The sequence below is a fragment of the Rhineura floridana genome, chromosome 22 (genome assembly GCF_030035675.1).
Source record: "Rhineura floridana isolate rRhiFlo1 chromosome 22, rRhiFlo1.hap2, whole genome shotgun sequence".
NCBI lineage: Eukaryota > Metazoa > Chordata > Lepidosauria > Squamata > Rhineuridae > Rhineura > Rhineura floridana.
The window spans coordinates 15,553,097-15,565,514 of record NC_084501.1 but is presented as its reverse complement, the minus strand read 5'-3'; the positions used below and the strand labels follow the sequence as shown (position 1 = coordinate 15,565,514).

General features: G+C 42.5%; 1 long non-coding RNA gene across 1 annotated transcript; it reads right to left on the bottom strand.

The window, feature by feature from the left end:
* Window positions 1-4,071: 4,071 nt before the first annotated feature.
* On the bottom strand, window positions 4,072-7,158 carry LOC133374956 (uncharacterized). The gene is made up of 2 exons (XR_009760028.1): window positions 7,045-7,158; window positions 4,072-4,733 (listed from the first exon to the last, which is right to left on the bottom strand). It is a non-coding gene; the product is annotated as an uncharacterized LOC133374956 (long non-coding RNA).
* Window positions 7,159-12,418: the final 5,260 nt, after the last annotated feature.

Here is a 12,418-nt window from a genome sequence, read left to right as displayed (position 1 = left end):
AATTAACTTTTCACACATCAAAGGGCTTCTGGTATCCATTATAGCAGAAGTGAGCCATATGCTCTTATAACAACCCATAGGAGAAGAACGTAGAAGATGACTTACACTGAGTCAGACCCATTGATTCACCTAGCTCAGTATTGTCAAAACCAGCCTTTCCCAACCAGTGTGCCTCCAGATGTTGTTGGACTACAACTCCCATCTTCCTGACCATTGGCAATGCTAGCTGAGGCTGATGGGTGTTGTGGTCCAACAACATCTGGAGGCACACCAGTTGGGAAAGGCTGGTCTAAACTGTCTGCCAGGATCTCGCCTGGGTTTCAGTAAGGGAGTCTCTCCCAGCCCTACCCAGAGATGCCAGGGATTGAACTGGGACCTCCTGCATGCAAGGTACATGCTCTAGCACTGAGCTATGGCCATTACCCTCATGGGTAGCTTGGACAAGGCAAAAACAAGATTTTCCTCCCTTTTTCATAATACTGGCAGTGCTTCCAGATAACCTGTTTATTGAGTGAAAAGTGAAGTCACGGTACTCAGCCAACACAGTATATTTCTGTACGAGGGATGGGGTTCACTGCAGGGTGCTGATCCACTTGCATTTTGACATTTTTTAAAAAGCTTTAAAACACTTTAAAAAGTTTTAAAACATCTTAAAAAGCAATTCCAACACAGACACAGACTGGGATAAGGTCTCTACTTAAAGGGCTTGCTGAAAGAGGAAGGTCTTCAGCAGGCCCCAAAAAGATAATGGAGATGGTGCCTATCTAATATTTAAGGGGAGAGAATTCCAAAGGGTCAGTGCCACCACACTAAAGGTCTGTTTTCTATGTTGTGTGGAATGGAATTCCTGATAAGGTGGTATCTGCAGGAGGCCCTCACCTGCAGAGCACAGTGATCGACTGGGTATATAAGGGATAAGATGGTCTTTCAGGTATCATGGTCCCAAGCTGTGTAGGGTTTTGTACACCAAAACTAGAACCTTGAACTCAGCCCATAGCTAATGGGCAGCCAGTGCAATTTTTTCAGCAGCGGGGTGACATGTTGGCGATACCCGGCCCCAGTGAGCAGTCTCGCCACTGCATTTTACACCAGCTGCACCAACCAGGGCATTTTATTGTATTATAATTTGCATTCCATAAAATTGAAATAGTAATACAATAAAATTCAATATACAAATAAAAGAAACAAGAAAAATACTATTAAAATCAATATGAATATTTAATGTGGACATGTTGGGGAACACTGGAATGAACCTTGAGGACCACTAGTGGTCCATGGACCACATTTTGGGAAACCCTTTTTTAAACCAATTGCCAATTTGATTTCTTTTCTATCAGCCCAGCTCCTCCCACCCCCCAAATACATAATGATCTGTTCTTCAGGGATATAATCATACTTCAGTTTGAACTCAACATAGTATGACCCCAGTGGGTTCATGGCTGGATAACCGCCGCACACCATTTTGCTACAGGAAAAATACAGCCCATGTGATTTGTTGCAACAAGGATGCCCTTACCAGAGGAGGCCATGATTACCGCTGCTATGGCAATCAACCTCTCTACACCAGTATGGCTACAGAGAGCTGCTGCCAAAAGGAGCCATGTTGTGTTTGCAGGCCTTTAGGAGGATGTCATGATTATTGGGGGACATCATGTTGGAGAATGCCAAATATGGCAGGAGATGGGTTTGTGCCAAGAAGTGAGAGAATGCTGAAGAACTGCAAGGCCCGTCTGTGATGACCACTGTCAAGGGCTTGCAATAGGTTTGTTAAGAACCTAAGAGCATCTGGTTTGCCACTGTGAGAACAGGATACTGGACTAGATGGGACAGAAGCCTGAGTGAGCAGTAAGTCCTGCTGGATCAGGCCAAAGGCCCATCTAGTCCAGAGTCCTGTTCTCATGGTGGCCAATCGGATTCTTCCAGGAAACCCACAGGTTGAACATAAAAGCCCTTCCTTCCTGTTAATCATAGGAACCTAAGCTGGATCAGGGCAAAGGCCCATCTAGGCCACCATCTGATGGTGAAGATAGAACATAGCCATTGTGGCTAGTAGCCATTGATAACCTTATCCTCTATGACTTTGTCTACTTCTCTTATAAAGGTCCTTAAACTCTGATCCTGCCTCTTCCTTGCCTGGATGGAGAACAGAGAGAGGTGTGTGAATGTGTGTAAAAAGAGGAAAGGTTCACCACTGCCGCTTGTATAAATGCTTGTAGCATTGTATAAAAATGCGGAAGGGGAGATCTTCTCGCATTCTTCTGATGGCACTTTCTCTTCTCTGCATGCTGATTTTGCAATCCAAATGAAGAGTTCTTGTTCACTGATTGGCAAATTACAGTCTGCGCAGGCAACCGAATCTGGGGGCGTAACTGATGTACAACGGCTGCTGGTGCCTCAAGGCTATTGCAAGCAACAACAGGTTGTAAGTTCATGCTTTATGGGCCAGAGCCTGCAACAATTGGAGGTTGATGCTACCTTTCAACACTTGAATATCAACAGCCCAGCATATAGATCGCTGGCCTGTTTTTCAGAGGTGTTGTTTAGCTTACCTCGTAACATAGGCTGTGACCCGACTCGCTTTGAAAAGCACACTTTTTTTACAACACAGGGGATCATATTGCATACGCTGTAGGGTGAAACCAAAAAATCTAGCTAATTAAGAGTTTCTCATCATGAAATCCAACAATAATAATGGCAATAATAATTTTCGTAGGAAAATCAAAATTGGTTCAGGACATAAGGAACATAGTGTGGAAGAGAACACAGCTTACCCTTGTGTTTCAATAATCAAGACGTATTAGAGACATTTTTTTTTTAAAGCAAAACAAAACCAAGCAAAGCAAACGAATGGCCATTTGGGGAGAACTTCAGACTAGTGTTAGTCCAAAGCTCTGTCTCATAGACAATTCTCTGCTCACTCTTATAGCAAAATTTCTAAGGTGTGCAGAAGCAGATTTCCATCATCACACTGACATCCTTCAATTATTTGTGAAACGCCTGAGCTATGCACACGTGCTATCTACTTTCTGGTTTTCCAGAAAGTCAAACATCAACAGTTTTCTCAGAACATTCTATAACACACTCTGTACGTGTACTCTGCAGCATTTCATCATCATCCTACACATCATTCCCTTTGTGTCTGCAAGGTTCAGACCACAGTTCTGAGGCCTACAGAATTTTAATTCCACAATAGGAAGCTGATTTATAATGAATCAGGCCATTGGTCCTTCTGACTGATTGGCAATGGTTCTCCAGATTTCAGGCAGGTAACCTTTCCCAGCGCATATATTCCTGCCCAGGATTTAAGATCATTTGCCTCTGGTCTCCTCTGCATGCCTGGAATGAAAGATGTCAGACTGGGAGGCACACAGCAGAGGGCCTTTTCAGTTGTGGTCCCCCAAGCTGTAGAGTACCCTACTCCAAGAAGTCTGCCCTGCTTCCTCCCTGATGGATTTCAGGAAACTTTTGAAAACAATCTTGTTCCAGAGAACCCTTGGGAGGGATCTGAAGGTAGAGCCTGGGACTGTTTATATGCCTTTTATTTTTAATTTTTATCTTTCTAGTCCCTTTGGTACCGCTCCCTATATTGTATTTGATGTATTTTAATTTATTTTAATGTTTTTGTGATCTTTATTGTGTACAATTTTATTATGTATGTGTGCAATTTTATTGTAAGCCGCCCCGAGTGCCCTACTATAGGTTAGAAGGGCAGGATAGACATATTTTAAATAAATAAATATGCCATGAAAGAGATGCCATGGGGGATTGAAACTGGGACCTTATGCATGTAAAACAGCTGCTCTAACCACTGAGCTGCTGCTCTTCCCCAATAGGAAGCTGCCTTCTGCTGAGTCAGACCACTGGTTCATCTAGCTCTGGATTGCCTACACTGATTGGCAGTGGCTCTCCAGAGTTTCAGGCAGGGGACTCTCCCAGACCTACCTGGAGATGCTGGGTATTGAGTCTAGGACCTTCTACATTAAAAGCAGATGCTCTACATCAAGCCGATGCCCTTCTTGTTATAGGACATAGGTTTCTAAAGCTGTAGAAAGAAACACCAGGGGGAAAAACTTCTTGTGAATTCTCATTTTAATGATTTAGGTTTCAGCCAAAGAAAAAATTTGGAGAACATCAGATCAGCAGCTATGGAGAGGAGACCCCAGATGGTATTTCTAAGCGGCAGCCTTGGAGAACAAAGGGTTGATTGGAGAACGCCTCTGGCAAACCTCGAGGTAACAGATCAGGGCAATGTCAGAGACACCGGAGTTGCAAGGTATAGAACTGAGCCTTGTTGGCATCCTGAAATGCATTATTTTCAAGATGAGAACAATCTGTCCTTCTTGCCTTCACTTCTGAGGTAGGAATTGGCAAGGTTGCTTCACCTGCTGGTGGGTACAAGGGGGGTAAATGACAGCAGGTGGGGAGAGAGGCACTTGGATCTGAGGGAGTGGCCTCACATTGTGACAGAACTCGACCCTGGGCCTGCAACAGGAAGATTGCCCACTGTGGCAGGAACTCTCATGGCAGTGGCAGAAAGTTTCTGACCCATGACAGCAACTCCCACCCCAGCGACAGGAAGTTCCTGATCCATGACAGGAACTCCCACCACAGTAACAGGAACTTCTGCCACTGTGACAGGAATTTCCGCCACTGTGGCATGAAGGCTTGAGTGGAGTACCACAGCATCCTTGTTCCTGACGGGAGCACATTTTTCTTCTTAGGGCTGGGAATTCCTACAAGGAAGCAAGGAAGATGTTTTAATACCAGGTCAACCCATGTCTGTATCAGTTAGCTTTTTATTTTGTTTAAATAAAAAATCCACACAAATGTTTGTATGCAATATTTTCTCACATAATGATTCTTTGTACATTATTTTCAACAATATATACATTTTTATATACACTCCCCCTAATATATGAATTCTTGTACCCCCCCTTTCAAGTTTTCCACCTCCTCCAAAAAAAAATTAGTCAGAATTCTGTACCCACTAAAGATATTCAGTCCTCATTGGTGTTTGGAGTTCTCCCTCCTTCCAATCTGGGTATCCCCACCACAGTTTTATTTTATTTTATTGCAACCCTTGAAAATGCCCCAAGAAACACCCTCTTTCCGAAGGTGCCATTTTGTCTTCATAAGGACTGGAGAATTGAGATACATTTATAATGAACAGCTCTGTAGAGCACTTTCAAGTGTTCTCATGCATTATCGAATTCATGATCTTTACAACAATTCAAGGTAAGTCTTTTTTATCTCCATTTTTTTAAAATTAAAAAACTACATTGCAAAATCTGGAGAAGAATGGAAGCAGAAGGAGAGCTGTGTTTCAGTTTGTCTATTGGTTTGGGAAGTGCCAGTTAGGTAGGTTCACACCAGATTGTGATCTGAATGAATTTCTTCCCCATCCGTAGCCTAAGAAAGACAACTCTCTATCAAAGGAGAGCCTTACACTCTCACCTAACCAAGCTATACCCCAGATTGTTATATTTAAGAATGTGTGAAGAGCCGGCTGGATCAGGCCAATGGACCATCTAATCCATCATCCCGTTCTCACAGTGGCCACTCAGATGACCCAATGGGAAGCCCTCAAGCAGGACCTGAGTGTAACTCTCCCCACTTGTGATTCCCAGCAACTGGGATTCAGAGTAGCAATAATCAGATTTGCCATTGAATTCATTATTATTTCTTCTCTATCTTATTCTCTATCTTTGCAGAGAGTTTTGAAGTAGCAACTCTCCATGCCTGGTTTCTTATTCATCTTCTTTTTTCCCCAATTTGTTTTTTTTAAGAAATTGCTTTAAAATCATTGATAGAGTGATACTTTTGTTAAATTACTTTGAATGTATATTCCCTTTCACTGATATCAATGAAGTGTTGGTTGTAACTGACAGACAGCAGCAGGTGGAAATGAGGTATTGATTGTAAGCAGCAGGGGGAAGTCACTGACTTGACTATCTGCCTTAATCTGCTCTGCAGTGCACTTGAAAAGAAATGTAAGCAGGCAATCATTACAGAGTTCAGAATAAAGATTGATACCACTGGAGACTCATGAATAAATAGTGATTATAATATTGATAATTTTCTCCAAAGACGGGGGGAAAACAGAGATTGGAAAAATGAAAAGACATTTGAGGAAAAAGGAATCAGATATTTAATGACCACCAGGGGGCCACACTTAAAAATGAAATGTATAAAAGGAGACAATTCCATCCCTAATTCAGAGGCATATGACCTCTGACTATGGAGATAAGAACATAGCCATCATGGCTAGTAGCCAGTGATAGCCTTATTCTTCATGTATTTGTTGAATCTTCAAGTTGGTGGGCATCATTGCCTGTTGTGGGACCAAATTCCATAGTTTAACTCTGTGCTCTGTGAAGGACTTTCTTTCATTTGTCCTGAATCTGGGAAGCCTGCAAGCAGGACCTGAGTGCAACAGCAGAACTCTCCCCTCCTGTAGATCCCAGCGAATGGTATTCAGAGCTATACCCCTTCCTACAGTGGAAGTAGACGTAGCCATTGTGGCTAATAGCCATTGATAGCCTGATCCTCCATGGATTTGTCTAATCCTCTTTTAAAGCCGTTCAAGTTGGTGGGCATCATTGCCTCTTGTGGGAGCGAGTTCCATAGTTTAACTCTGTGCTGTGTGAAGGCCTTCTTTTTGCAGACCAGAATCTCACAACATTCACCTTCATTGGATGTCCACGAGTTCTAGTGTTATGAGAGAGGGAGGAAAAAAGTCTTCCTATCCACTTTATCCACCCCATGCATCATTTTATACGCCTTGATCATCTCTCCTCTTACTCGCCTGTTCTCTAAGCCCCCTACATTGCAATCTTTCCTCACATAGGGGAGACTCCATCCCCTTGATCATTTTGGTTGATCAACAAACGGAGTTCCTTTGACTCCACTAAATGTCTTTCCAAGTAAATGTTCTTCCTACTGAGGGAAGAAAAGTAAACCGACTTCGAACAGCACCTATTTGCAAGAAATATATCTGGCTGAATTGTTACCAAAGAGAAAGAAAAGCAAGGGGCAAAGGCTTACCGTAAAACCCTGAGAAGGTAGTTTTGTGGTTGGAGTCAGCTGAATGGCGATTAACACAGTGGGATAGCTTTATATAACATCTGTCAAGCCCTCTTCTCCATCTAATACCCAGTCATGATGTTCCACATCTTTACAAAACAAGGCAGACTCTTAATTCTTTAATCACTCATCTCGATCCTTCTGAGTCATCTCCTTTGATGGGTATCTCATCGTGTATGTCATTTGTCCTCAGGATGTCAGTGACAACATAATTAAAGTCCAGATGCCACCTTCAACACTTGAACAGCAGCATTGATGATTTCTTTTCTGGGAAGTGGTGGCTTTGCATTGCACAACTTTCCATCAACATAGCATGGGAAGGAAGGGCAGAGATGACAATTCAGTGTGGAAATAGGTAGAGCTTTAATCAGGGAGAGGGGGGAGATTGGATCACAAAACAATTTTTAGCTATGAATTGGAAACAGTACAATGGAGATGCCTGTCTGATATCAATAGGCAGGATATTCCAAAGTGTAGGCGGAGCCGCACTAGAAGTTTGATTTCTCACAAGTGCAGAACAGACATTCTATAGGACTAGTAAGTAAAATCTTATTTCGGTCACAGACCAATACCTACGCATCATGAATAAAAATCAGAACCATACAGAATCCATGAAACCAGCACTGAATAAGAGAATATAATTAGTATACAGAACTAGAAACCTGTGTGTTTAACCACCCAAAACCCAAGATTATACCTTACTAGATTCCTATGCAATATCATTTGACTCGATTTCTAGCATTCTAGGGCGACAGCACACAAATGAGCCACTTTTGCCGTAACCTGTGGATTTATATCGGCCCGTAAATGTGCAAAGTAAAAAATGTCAGATTTTTCTGGAATGTGCTGTAAAATTGGAGTAATAAAAGACTCCTGTTCTTATCATAGAGCTGCAGTTCCCACAGTGGTTTAAGTCAGTCACTCTTCCCAGAAAACTCTGGGAACTGTATCTCTGTGAGGGGAACAGGGGTCTCCAACCAACTCTCAGCATCCTGAACAAACTACACTTCCCAGGATTCTTTGGGTGAAAGGCAAGACTGACTGAAGTGGAATAGATGTATGATGTGGATGTGGCCTGAGAGAAGGACCAGCACATGAAGAGTAGACAAAGTTTAGGAGTGAGCCAGAACCAGTATCCATGATGAGAAGGAGTTTTAATTCTATATGGCAGGCATGTGGAGTCTCCGGCCCATGGGCCAAACTTGGCCTGCCATGTGCCCCCATTTGGCCTCCCCCAAACCATGCCCAAATTACTCAGGTTCTCAGAGGTTCAAAGAGCAGAGCAGTACTGTTTGCTAAAGGGCTTTCAAACAGCTCTGTGCTGCTCTTTGAAGTCCCAACAATCGGGGCTTTGAAGCACAACATCACCTCATATCATAGTGGCACCAAGTGACTGACAGGTGGGTGGCGCTGCCTACTTATTGAGTTTGGCCTGGCAAGGTTGGGGAGACAAGCACCTGGCCTACCCACCAGAAAAGCTTCATCGTCCCTACCTTTATGGTTATAGAAAGCTACAGGTCTGCCTGGTGAATCCGGAGGACAGGAAAAGCTCTGAGGGCTTTGTAAGGTCAACTCATGACAGTAGGCTCACTTAAACAAATAGCTACAGCCACAAACAGTACCACAAAGGTGCCTGCCTGATATTAATAGGAAAACATTCCAAAGGACATGAAATATCTGGGATTGGTGACATGTTGACAGGAGAAATCTACTCAAGGCTCCAATTAAGCAAAGTCATCAGGCTGCCCATAGACTCAGCTGCTTTGTGTGATGAAGTGTCTGGACACACCTAAGCAGCGTGTGATGAAAAGGTGTGAGTGGGCAAGGATTGCACTGCAGGGAATTAAAATAGCATCTATCACATGCCAATCCTAGCAAAGGTCGCAAGCCAGAGGCATGCTGCCAGATAGCTCACAACTGCGATTGCTTTGTTGGCACCTTCCTCAGATCACCCCCCTTAGTTAATTTGTTAGTTTATTTGCTAAGTTATTGTGCAGATGTATCAACTGCTTCACAGCTAGAAGCAATCAAAGTGGTGTGCAGTAAGATAAAAGGAGACAGAATGCAAACAAAATGCAGAATCTAAAAGCAATGAAACCATTTCTACAATTCTATTGTTAATATTCGGAAATAACAGTGGACTGGGTCGCACTTATTTAGTGTGGGTGCACCAACATTAATCTAATCTAAAGCTAATCTAAAAAAATGTAACAAGCATCGAGAACGGGGAAACCTTGGCCCATGAGCGTCCCAGTTGGAGGTCAGCCATTATCAAAGGTGCTATGGACTTTGAAGAAGCACGAGTACAGGCAAAAGGGACAAACGAGCTAAGCGGAAGGCACATCAAACAAATCCTCATCGTGACCATCTTCCATCTGGAAACCTATGTCCTCACTGTGGGAGGCTGTGTGTATCCAGAATTGGCCTCCACAGTCTCTTATGGACCCACCATTAAAGACCTTATCTTGGAAGACAATCTTACTCGGCCACGAGTGATTGCCAATGAATGAATGGCCAACACTTTGGAACTCCCTGCCTATTGATATCAGGCAGATGCCTTTGCTATAATTTCGGCACCTGCTTAAAACATTCTTGTTTAGGCAGCCCTATCCAGTAGGTGTTGATGAGTTTTAATCTCTTTTTAATTTATAGTTCGTTGTAGTTATCTTTTAAATGTTTCAAATGACTGTTTAAAACTGTTTTTTTTGTGGATAATTTTAATATCGTTGCGAACCACTTTGAGGTTTTATCGTAATCAAGCACGATACAAATTCTGTTAAAATATTTTTTTTTCAGATTTAGAAACTGTTTCACAGCAGAAAGGTATCAAAGCAGTGTGCTGTAAGATAAAATGAGAGAAAACACAAAATGTTATTTATTTATTTTGAAGATTTATACCCCCACCTTATCAATCAAAGGATGTTCAAGGTGGTTCACAGCAGATTTCCCTTAACGCAACCCCTCCATTAAAGCTCAAACATACACAATATGATAAATAGTTATTGCTCGCAACCAGGCTGGGCTTTATTTTTCCATTGCAATGTTAAGATGTGGAGGGTTTTTTTTTTTTAAAAAATTAGACATTTAAAGAAGCAAATACTTCAGAATGCAAGTCAACAGAGAATGGGACTTCTGTATGTACCTGGGTACTGGATTTGGGTTGAGAACAATCCGGGTGGCTAATTTAAGGGCACTGAGTTTCGCAAGTGCAGCTCCAGGAATGTTTTGTATGAGAGACTTTTGGCTGGAGATCCAAACCAGCCTCATCTCCAGCCTGCAATATTAACATTGGACCATGTTGCACGGTTGCTGTGTGCTTCTCTTTCAGCCTGACTCCCAAACCTGCAATATTAAAATTAGACTCCACTTCAGGACTGTCCTAAGTAGGGATGGAAGGATCTGCCAGCAATGGTTCTCATCATTTCTTCTTTTTTCCAAATTTAAATTCAGATCTCCACATTTCTACAGCAATTTGTGATTGATTTAATTAAAAAAAAAATCCTTATGAAAGTTCTCCAATATTGTAGTGTGAAGTTCTCCTACTAAACACATTTTTGTATGCAGTTTTGACTAATGTGCACATTTTTGAAAGGAATTTCTCCTAATGTAATGCATTTTGTATGTTATTTTCATTAATACGGTCATATCAATTGATTGATTGATTGATTGATTGATTGGTTGGTTGGTTGATTGATTGATTGATTGATATCCTGTCCTTGCTCCCAGAAGAATCCCAGGATGGCACACAAAAGGTATAAGGTGAAATACAAAATGTTGTTATTTACTTATTTTGAAGATTTATACCCCGCCTTATCAATCAAAGGATGCTCAAGGTGGTCTACAGCAGATTGCCCTTCACACAACCCTTCCACTCAACCACATTCCCCTAATATAGGCATTTGTGCAAACATTGCTTCATTGAAGAACTGCATCACAAAATTTGGATGTGTGCACATTTTGAGGGATGGCTGTGTTTCGGTTCTCATGTCGTTTCGGAAAGGGAGGATTTGTTAAATTTGGATTTAAATGTGAACCAAATCAAATTTCTTGCCCATCCTTAGTCTTAGTCCTAAGCCATTCTCTTTCTCTCTCTCTCAGCCTCAACCCTGTCATCCTGCAGCATGGAGATAATGAGCTGTATTAGCATTCACATCCACACAGTCAGGGCTATTTTTTCCCCCAATGCAATATTTCATCACAAAAACAAATTGCATTCCAAAATAAACATGTTTGGTACATGTCTACCAGGATACCTTGCAGAACCAGGGAAGATATTCATACCAGTAAAACAGTCATCATTCATTTTCTTAACAGGCCTAACAGGAAATACAGGTAAAAGCAAAACATCATCCTTACGATATGCGGTTGGATGGTGAGACCACAGTTCATTTCCAATTCTAGATATTTATTCCATTCACATGTTGTTGCAAATGTGGGTACACCATGACATTTATTTTTTGGGGTGGGGGTGGTTCAACATAAATGAGTTTGATTTTGATTGTCCCTTGAATCAACGGATTTGGGGGATTAACTTTGGTCCTATCTGTACTATATGCTTAAAAGCAGTGATATAGGAGTACAGAAAGCTGCCTTATGCTGAGTCAGACCATTGGTCTATCTAGCTCAGTATTGTCGACACTGACTGGCAGCATCTTCCCAGAGTTTCCGTCAGGGAGTCTCTCCCAGCACTCCCTGGAGATGATGGGGAATGAACTTTGGACCTTCTTAGTGGTAGATCATCTGCTTGGAATGCTGAAGTTGCATAAGAAAGAAAGAGCCTGGTGGATCAGACCAGTGGCCCATCAAGTCCAACATCCTTTTCTCACAGTGGCCAACCAGATGCCCCAATGGGAAGCCCGCAAGCAGGAACTGAGTGCAACAGCACCAGGTTCAATCCCCAGCATCTTGATGTGGAGCTGGGGATTGCCACTGCCAGTCAGTGCAGACAAAGGTGAGCTGGGTGGACTACTGGTCTGATTCAGTATATGACAACTTCCTATGTTCCTGTGCATGCAAGGCAGATGCTCCGCCTCTCAGCTACAGCCCTTCCCCATTATGCCACTTAGTCATGGCTTCCCCCCAAAGAATCCTGGGAATTGTAGTTTGTTCAGGGTGCTCCTGCTGGATACGAGTCATATGTCTGAGCCATCGGGAGGCACAGACAGGGGCTCCCCCAAAGATCTCAGTGATTGGGCATTGTGTAACTTAGTAACCACAATAGCACAGGGAAAGACCTATTGAGGCAATGCCTGTTTAACATTGAACAATGGGACAATCTGTCCTGTTTTGACTGTTTTCCAACTAGCCCTCCTGAGGTCATGGCATCTTATTTACA